This window comes from Scyliorhinus torazame, chromosome 18 (genome assembly GCF_047496885.1).
Source record: "Scyliorhinus torazame isolate Kashiwa2021f chromosome 18, sScyTor2.1, whole genome shotgun sequence".
Classification (NCBI taxonomy): Eukaryota; Metazoa; Chordata; class Chondrichthyes; order Carcharhiniformes; family Scyliorhinidae; genus Scyliorhinus; species Scyliorhinus torazame.
Genome location: NC_092724.1, coordinates 147,277,598 through 147,286,533, shown reverse-complemented (window position 1 = coordinate 147,286,533; position 8,936 = coordinate 147,277,598). Strand labels below are relative to the sequence as shown.

General features: G+C 42.4%; 1 protein-coding gene across 3 annotated transcripts in view; it reads left to right on the top strand.

The window, feature by feature from the left end:
• The first annotated feature begins 1,007 nt into the window (after window positions 1–1,007).
• The window catches only part of LOC140395595 (inward rectifier potassium channel 16-like), a 180,175-nt gene continuing 172,246 nt past the window's right edge, over window positions 1,008–8,936 (top strand). For 2 of the 3 annotated variants that reach the window (XM_072483561.1, XM_072483560.1), the window contains exon 1: window positions 1,032–1,158. The gene's annotated coding sequence lies outside the window, so the exon portion shown is untranslated. Of the gene's footprint in view, window positions 1,159–8,936 lie in introns of all 3 variants that reach the window. The other variant, XM_072483559.1, reaches the window with a different exon arrangement.

The following is an 8,936-nucleotide window of genomic DNA, read 5'->3' as shown; positions in this document are numbered from 1 at the left end:
GAGTTGGACTATCTATGGGAGTTGACTGAACACAAATTGTTCACTGCATTTCTACATTACACCAGTGATCATACTTCAAAAATGCTTCAGTGGCTGTGATCGTGAAAAGTGCTAAATCAATGCAAGTCTTTCTTATGTATGACAAGAAGTACCTGATATGCTTTTCCCCTGAAAAACAAATCTGTAACTAATAATTATTACAAATACATGTTATGATTATTAATCTGTAGTTCAATCAACCATTTTCCTCTGCTAGATACCTAAAAATGTCCATCTCATTGATGATGACCAACGCCGGCATCTCCACATCATTGATGATGAGGACATCAAGCACTTTAAGGGCAGCTTGGTTTCTGTTCTTTGTAATAGGGTTACTTTCCTTTCTGAATCAACCTTTCATTGGGGAAAAAAACAGACTGAATTTTCCCAGGGTTTAAATACGGAAAACCGTCAGTATGTTATCAACACTAATTTCAACAACTTTGTACCATTCCACGGAATGCACAATGGCTTTTGATGAGATTCAAGTAGCATGTCATTATCAGGATTAAAATACCTGCAATAATCCAACTCATGAATTAAACTGCCACTGCATGTGCCAAAAGCCATTATTGACGGGCTGGCAAATGTTTAAATGCATCAAGTTTAGCTTTTCTTCTCAAAATCATTGTCTTGACTTGATGTTTATCACCAATTGGCTGCATCAGATTACTATCAGCAAGTATTTATGCAACTTGTGTATCCTGATAAGTGACCGGTACACAGAATAAACATCACAAGTACTTGAAATTCTACACTGAAACAAGAGTTGCACGCTTTCATCGACTATTATTTAATAAGAAAAAAGCCCTGAAACAAACAACCTCACAGCACGTATTTATGTAATGCAAGCTCAGAAATAATTTATCAAGCAGAACAGTCAAGTCAGTCTTTGAGAGACAGCCTCCTTGGGGAGGTGTCAATGTTTAACCTAAATGCTGTTTTGCAGTTTCTTTTCATAATGAGCTACAAAGGTACTAATCCTTACAGTCCATTTAGGACTCTGCCAACAACTCTCCAGGTGTACTGTTGCACCAAAGTACTTTTTTTTTTAAGCAATACGATTTCACTGCCTCCTCACAGTTTGTCTGGAATTTAGAGAGGGAGCTGCTTACAAAGGTAGGAACACATTTTACATTTGTTTTCTTGTCTGGCGCTGTTTAAAAAGTTAGGGGACCGAGAATGGCGAAGTGTTATAAAACAGGACTCATTTGTAACTCGACTTTAGGTCACAAGAAGTACAAGTAAATATGCAAACCTGATTCCCAAACATTTTACCAAATGCCTAAATCAGATCCAGGTTACAGTTTTATTTCAAGTGTCAATGATGCACTGGGCTTTAGTGGCTGAAAACGAAATATTTGAGGAGTTTCACGGGACTGGAGTTACCTCAGTAAAGGATATCTTTTCATTATGATCATTAGTCCAATTTCACAATGTTCAACTCAAGGTCCGAATTTTCTCCATAATCACAAATTATATGAAATCCGAGTCTACTTTACATTCTGTACCACATAATTACAGGCATGTGTTAAATCTCATACTCAAGTTAAAGCCTGTAAGGGGGTATGCAGTAATGGGGTGACTAATTCAGGGCTGTAGGAATATGGACAATTTGTGGCTTGCGCCTAGAAATTACAGTGAACGAGCACTGTATAAATTGGTATTTATCACCAAAGATAATCTAGACACAGTGATCTCTGATACTCAACTTGTAGGTAGCATCTAAATTGACGAATATAAACATTTTGCAAATTGTTCAGATGCATGTATTGTCTGTTGTCTGTCAGTTAGATTTTTCTTTTGCTTAGGTTGTAACAGTGGCTGCACATTTAATCCATTGATACCATATGTGACTTTGAACTATTTTTTGAAAAGGAATCTATCCTTACATTTTACATTTATAGCTAAAGGATATATCCTTCTTCAGAAACAAGTCTAACAGCCAAGAGGAAAGTTTTAAAATTATGCGTACATCATTGTATAGATAATTATATTGGCATCTTTGCACCATTATATATACAGTCTTGGATCTTTCAACAGTGAGTTATTTGAACATTATTATTATGGAGCATTTTAGCGAGAAAGGAGAAAGGATAATTTTCCAATTTAGAAATCCTTTTGGATGGATTATCTCCAATGCGGGTATGGCAGGGGGTCAGGGCCAAGGATGAGGGAAGCTGGATCTGATTAAAATGAGCTCTAGGTGATTCAGGACCTTGAAGCAGTTTTCCACACAAAGGACGGTGGATATTTGGAACTCTCTCCCTGAAAGGTCTGTGTATGCGAGGCAATTCGATCTTTCAAGGTGATGGTTGATAAGGGTTTTGTTGAGGAAGGATTTCAAGCAATATGGAGCAAAGATGGGCAAATGGAGTTGAGATGCAATCCAGACACAATCTATTTGAATGTGGTGAACAGTTTTGGTCCCGTTATCGAAGGAAAGAGGAAGGATATACTGGCTTTGGAGGCAGTCCAGAGAAGGTTCATTGGGTTGATCCTGTGTATGGAGGGATTTTCTAGTGAGGAGAGGTTGAGTAGGTTGGGCCTGTGCTCACTGGAGTTTAGAAAACTGGGAGGCCATTTATTGAGACTCTCAGGGGGCTTGGCAAGGTAGATGCTGAGAGGTAGTTTCTCTTGTGGGAGAGTCTAGGACCAGAGGGCATAATCTCAGAGGAAGGGGTCACCCATTTCAGGCCGAGATGAGAAGGAATTTATTCTCTCAGAAGATAGAATCTGTGGAATTCTTTATTGCAGAGAGCTGTAGAGGCTGGGTCATTCAATATGTTCAAGGCTGCGATAGACAAATTTTTAATCAGCAATTAAATAAAGAGTAATGGGGATAAGGTGAGTGTTGCAACCTACAAGATACCCAAGGGGCAGGGCTGATAGGATCCCCATGAGTGTCGTAGAATGCAAATTTTCCTACTAAGGTGCGGAGCCCTTTATCAGAGGGACAGAAACCAGACTATAAAAACCCGGCCCGAGTGTGAGGGTGGAGCGGGTAGGTAATTGTGTCCATAGTATTTCCATCCCTCTGTAAATAGGAGACGCCAGACGTCTGATTCGCCCCCCCAACCGCACCCCCTTGGGGGGTCAGCTGAGCACTACAATCAAGGGGGCGCTACATTTAAACTGATCCTCAGCACTCACTCCCAGTGAAGCCTGGAGGTTGGCCGCTCGCAGATCTGCACCTCGATTCTCAGAGGGGGCCCTGACAAGAATGCAGTGTGCGGTGGAGGAGAGGAGGACAACCCATCTACCCACGTGCTGGCAGGAGGTCCCTGAGCAATGTGACAAAACCAGGCCTGGGAGGTCCTTGATGACTCCGGGGATCTGTGAGTGCCCAGTATGAAGCGGTGATGCACATTGCCAGGGATGCGTGCATTATGGACATATCGGGGTTACAGACAGGTTTTACATTCGGAATGGAACCCCTTGTGATTGACAAAAGGCTTTCACTGATCCAACAGTGCTCTCAGGACCACATGTGTCCCATCGATAACCCCCTGGGCCTCCGGCAGTCCAGCCAGCGATGGAAGCAAATCCTTGTCATCTTGATGGGCCTGGTCGAGATTAAAGTTGATGTACTCAGAGGTCATAGAATCCCTACAGTGCAGAAGGAAGCCATTCAGCCCATCGAATCTGCATCGATCCTCTGAAAGAGCACTCTATCTAAGCCCATGGCCCTGCCATAACCTCGCAAACCCACCTAACCTGCACATCTTTGGACAATGGGAAGAAACTGGAGCACCCGGTGAAAACCCACGCAGACATGGGGAGAATGTGCAAACTCCACACCGACAGTCACCCAAGGCCAGTAATGAACCCAGTCCCTGTGAAGCAGCAGTGGTAACCATCTGCCACCGTGCAATGGGGCCCGGGCATACAGAGCAGCCATGACTTCTTGGATGCACTTGTGGGCTGATGATTGAGAGAACTCACATAGGTCACTGATCAAACCATGGAATGATCCCCTGACAAAATAATAGTTCAGGGCTGGCTTGACCTTCATGGCCACAGGGAGCGGGTGTCCTCCTCCTTCACGAGGCTTGATGTATGCTGAGACATGGCAGAGGTGCCACATTGTCTCCTTGTTGAGACACATGTTGTCCGGGATCTCCAGGAAGGACATGCGGGTCCCATAAACCTGTGGTCTCCTCTGACACCTTTGAGATGCCTCTTCGGCAAGATGGGGAGCTGGCCCTTGAGCCTGTCCCAGTGGCCCCCTGTTGTCTTGGCACAGACCCCTCCCTGGGTTGGGCATCTCTGAGTCGATAGCATCTGTACGCCTCAGGCGCTGTGATGAGAATAAGAGCCAATTCTACTGGCTCCATCCCGAAACAAATCGGTAATCTAGGCAGGATGGAAGAAAGAGAGAAAGACAGTCAGTTATGTAATCCATCTCCATTACCTTCAACCCCTCCCAACACCCTGAGTCCTCCTGGTCTGGGAAGCTGACTATCCTACACCATCTCCAGCAGCCAGTGCTACCTCAATTCTCTGCTGTCCATCACAGAGTCTAAAGATGTGCAGGTTAGGTGGAATGGCCATGCTAAATTGTCCCTTAGTGTCCAAGGATGTACAGGTTAGCTGGGGCTATAGGGAGTGGGCTGGGAGTGGGTCTCGGTGGAGTTTTCTATTTGTGCAGAGTGGTACTGATCTCCTTCCCTCTCAGATCCATGGCGCCTGGTCCCTGTTTTTATAAAGCGGTAGTAATTTGCACCCGTGTGACATCACGCTGGTGGGCAGGAAGATTCAGCAAGACCACAACATCTGACTTTAAGCTTTCTGGGTGTGAACCTGATTACATCAGTGGGGAGGGCCCAGGATGAACACATTTTGGGTTCTTACCGCCGCAAATCCTGTTTTTAGCCTCTCGCGGGATTCAGCAGCCATTATGGGATTTGCGCCTGCGACGAATGGACCCGGAAAACCGCAGCCGTATTTCCTGTGTAAGATAGTAAATGCAACAGCCAATTTTGTATAAAACAGCAAAATTATAGCGACTAGATAATCTGTTGAGTGATTGACTAGGATATTAAAGACATGTCACCTATTCTCCTTCGAAATAGCATCATGGGATTCTTTAAGTTCAGTAGGAGGGCAGCAAGGGTCTCTGTTTAACAACTCTTTTCACTTGTGTCAACTATTCTGACCAAATTTCAAGGACTAGCTTGTTATGTGTGTCAACAGGCATGGAATAAGTACATTAAATTAGTTAACCATTAAAATGAGCTATGCTAACAGGAAGGCAATTATACCCAATCTTAACTGCCTTCGCCATGAGGTGTGCATGTTTCTGTACTATTTCCAGATTACCTTTAGTCCTCTGAGGCAAGGTTATAATGTAAATGGTTTTGCATAATTAAAATACAGCTTGAGATTTTATGATTTGAAATCTGCATCATCTAAGTATAACTTTTCGTCATCAAAGTCAATGAAGGACTGTTACATCCAAATATGCAATTGATTATTGAGTTGTATATTCTAGGCGACACAGTGGTTAGCACTGTTGCTTCACAGATGCAGGATCCCAGGTTCGATTCCAGGGTTGGGTCACTGACTGTGTGGAGTTCTCCCCATGTCTGCGTGGGTTTCCTCTGGGTGCTCCGGTTTCCTCCCACAGTTCAAAGATGTGCAGGTTAGGTGGATTGGCCATGCTAAATTGCCCTTAGTGTCCAAAAATGATTAGGTGGGGTTCCTAGGTTATGGTTTAGATAGGGTGGAGGTGTGGGTTTCAGTAGGCTGCCCTTACCCAGGGCTGAATGGCCTCCTTCTGCACTGTAAATTCTATGATTCTATGATTCTTATTTTTTTAATTATAAATTTTGAGTAGCCAAATATTTTTTTTCAATTAAGGGGCAATTTAGCATGGCCAATCCACCTAACCAGTACATCTTTGGGTTGTGGGGGTGAAAAACCACGCAGACATGGAGAGAATGTGCAAGCTCCACACGGACAGTGACCCAGGGTGGGGATTCAAACCCAGGTCCTCAGCGCTGCAGTCCCAGTGCTAACCACTGTGCCACATGCCACCCTTATGATTCTATGATAACTGTTTATCCTTAGTGTCTTTTCTCAGACAAGCCAAATATAAAGTCATAGTTTCAGGTCATCATTGACTTGATCGGCTTTGGAAACTGAAGGAACTATGTGGACACACAGCTATAGCTTTGAAAAAAGCATAACCAAGTATTACAATGGTAAATATTACTTGGTGTGTATAGACTGTTATGATCCAGCAGGTGGCATATGCTGCGCAAACCAAACCTCAAATGGAAACTTGGCAAGCTAGCACAACCATTTTCTATTTGTATTTTACTGCATATGTGTACAGAAGTCAGGAGCCAAAACTTCCAGTAACACTAGGAGATTTTAAATACTAAAGTAAAAACATTTCTTAACAAAAGAAAAGAAAACTTAACTCACAAGATTACAATTACATAGTTAAATTAGTCTTACAGAACATTCTCCAAAAAAATAATTTCTACTTGGCTATACTCACAAACAAACGCACATTTAGACAACAGTCCTTATCAATATTTAATCGCTAAAAATTCCAGTAATATTACCACAAGACACACTATAGTGTTGTTATAGGCAAGGGACATCACAGGGCTTCTCCCTCACTCCCACTTTGCTTTGGAAATTCAAGACTTTTAAACAAAACCCTCCTCTCTGGAAAACAGCCACTTTTCTGGGTTGCTAGAGACTATTCACTTTGCTTCTTTATACAGCTCTCTTCCAACATGGAGCACCTTCCAGGTGGTCTTACATGGCCACACCCAACACAGCTCCCAACCTCTCTTTAAATAAGTTTTTGTCCTATTTCATCTTTTTCCATTGCCCTTATCTTTCTTTGAAATTTACTTTCTCCGAGATATAAAAATCCTTTGTGTTCTCCTGATGGCCACAAGGTTTGGCTAAAATAAAATTGAATAACTTTGCCTTATTTATTCATGACTTTTCCCCCAGTTGTAAACCAACCTTCACTTTCCCTTGAAATGTAACAACTGAACACAACAAACCTTCTTCATCCCCAATGCAAACTTCGACTGATGTGTTATTTACCTGTAGTTCATCAAACGTGGCCCCACTGATTTCAAATGACTGCCTGTCACACCTGGACCCTTTGATATTCTAAGCCTTGCTGCACAACTGTCTTCAGTTTAATTGAATTAGTCACACACACAGACACTAATACTAATAAAAAATGACATTTTCTTCAGAAGATGATTTTCTCAGACATTAACTTGTCTGGTTCCAATGAAATGAATTGTTCCTCCGGGTGGTTCCACCACCTGTGTACCAGTGTAGCCCATCAACAAAACTTGAAACAGGTGTTGGGCCTCCTATTTGCATATGTTTCTGGTGCCAACCCTGGATGCCACCATTTGTGCCAATAAGGCAGATGGTGTACTTCTGGAGCAGAATACTCATGCACCTGTCATTGAACACACAAGCGGCATTTTCTACGTGTAAAATTGCTCTGGTGTCACCCAATTTCTATTTTTTTTAATGGTATAATTTTGTACTCAGATTTACCTTTAATTTCTGATATGCTCTTCATCCCTCTATTACGAATTTCCCAACTCCATTCAATGTTTTAGTTGAATGATGTCGTGCTAAACTCTTTGACGAGGCTCCGCCCACGCTCTGTGTTTTCTGGTAGCGATGGCAGCGCGCCATCGTGCACTGGCGGAATATTCTGGTCCTACCGCTATATGTGGCGTTTTGCTTGGCTCGTCCGTCCTGCTGCCGGGGAACCCGTTAAGGGGAAGGTTGCCTTTGGTGGGCAGGGCCAGGAAATCCCGCACTTTATCTCTGTTGTGTACTTATAGACCACTGGCCCCAACCAAAAGTGTCTCCTCTTTTCTGATCTAGAAAGTCAGCAAGAGCCTTCTGCCATGGTCACACAATAAATGAATTTTGTTCATTTTTTTGTGCCTTGAATGTATAATTTTGAGCAGAGTATTTATAGCAAGCAGGTGGCCCTTGACATTAATCCACTTTTCTTCAAATAAATGAAAATACAACTCTTAATTCACTTCAAGGAATATTGTTGAAATCAGAGTGGTATTAAATATTGTGTTACGACTCCCTGGGCTAGTGCACGGTCAATTCTAGTCCCCCTTGACCTGAAATCACAACACAATTGAATTGATCAATAGTTCTTAGAAAAATACCCAAAGTCTTTGTCCTTGGCTGCCCAATAATTACAGGTTTGTAAATTTAAACACAATTACTTTATATTTATAACAAGAACTATAATGAAATATGCAGCAAATACAACGTGTTAACTATTATCTAATTCATAATCCCCCATTTTAACTTGCCTTCACCCTCTACACAAACACACACAAGACAGCCAAACACAGGGGTGAGGAGAAGAGTGAAAATAATGAGAAAAAGGAAAAAGAGTCTTTGTTTCTAACCTTCCTTCAAAATAATCTTTCAGATCCAGGTCTCTGTTTGAAGCCTGTAATGGTTTCATTGTAGAGAGAAGAGAGAGAACGTTGTTTACCCTGAGTGTCCAGGATTCAAAATGCGCTCCTTGCATGTCTGTCAATTATCCCACTCAGGAAAGATCCAATCACCAACTGTTACCGAGCAGAGCACAACATTTTGGACAATTCTTGACTACCACTTAATCAATCAAACTGGGTCCCACCACATCCCTTTGGTGCCAAGAAGTCTGTGTCTTATTGTCCAAAGCTAGCAACACCATATACTAGGTTACAACTTCTTGAATTGCTCCTTCTCTCTGCTGCTTGACTTCAGCATGTCCATAAGGCGTCCATGGATCAAAAATTACAACAACAAAAATAAAGAAAGGGGAAATAAGGGAATCATCAGGAACAATTCTGAGAAAGGGGTAGGTAATTTCTCATTAG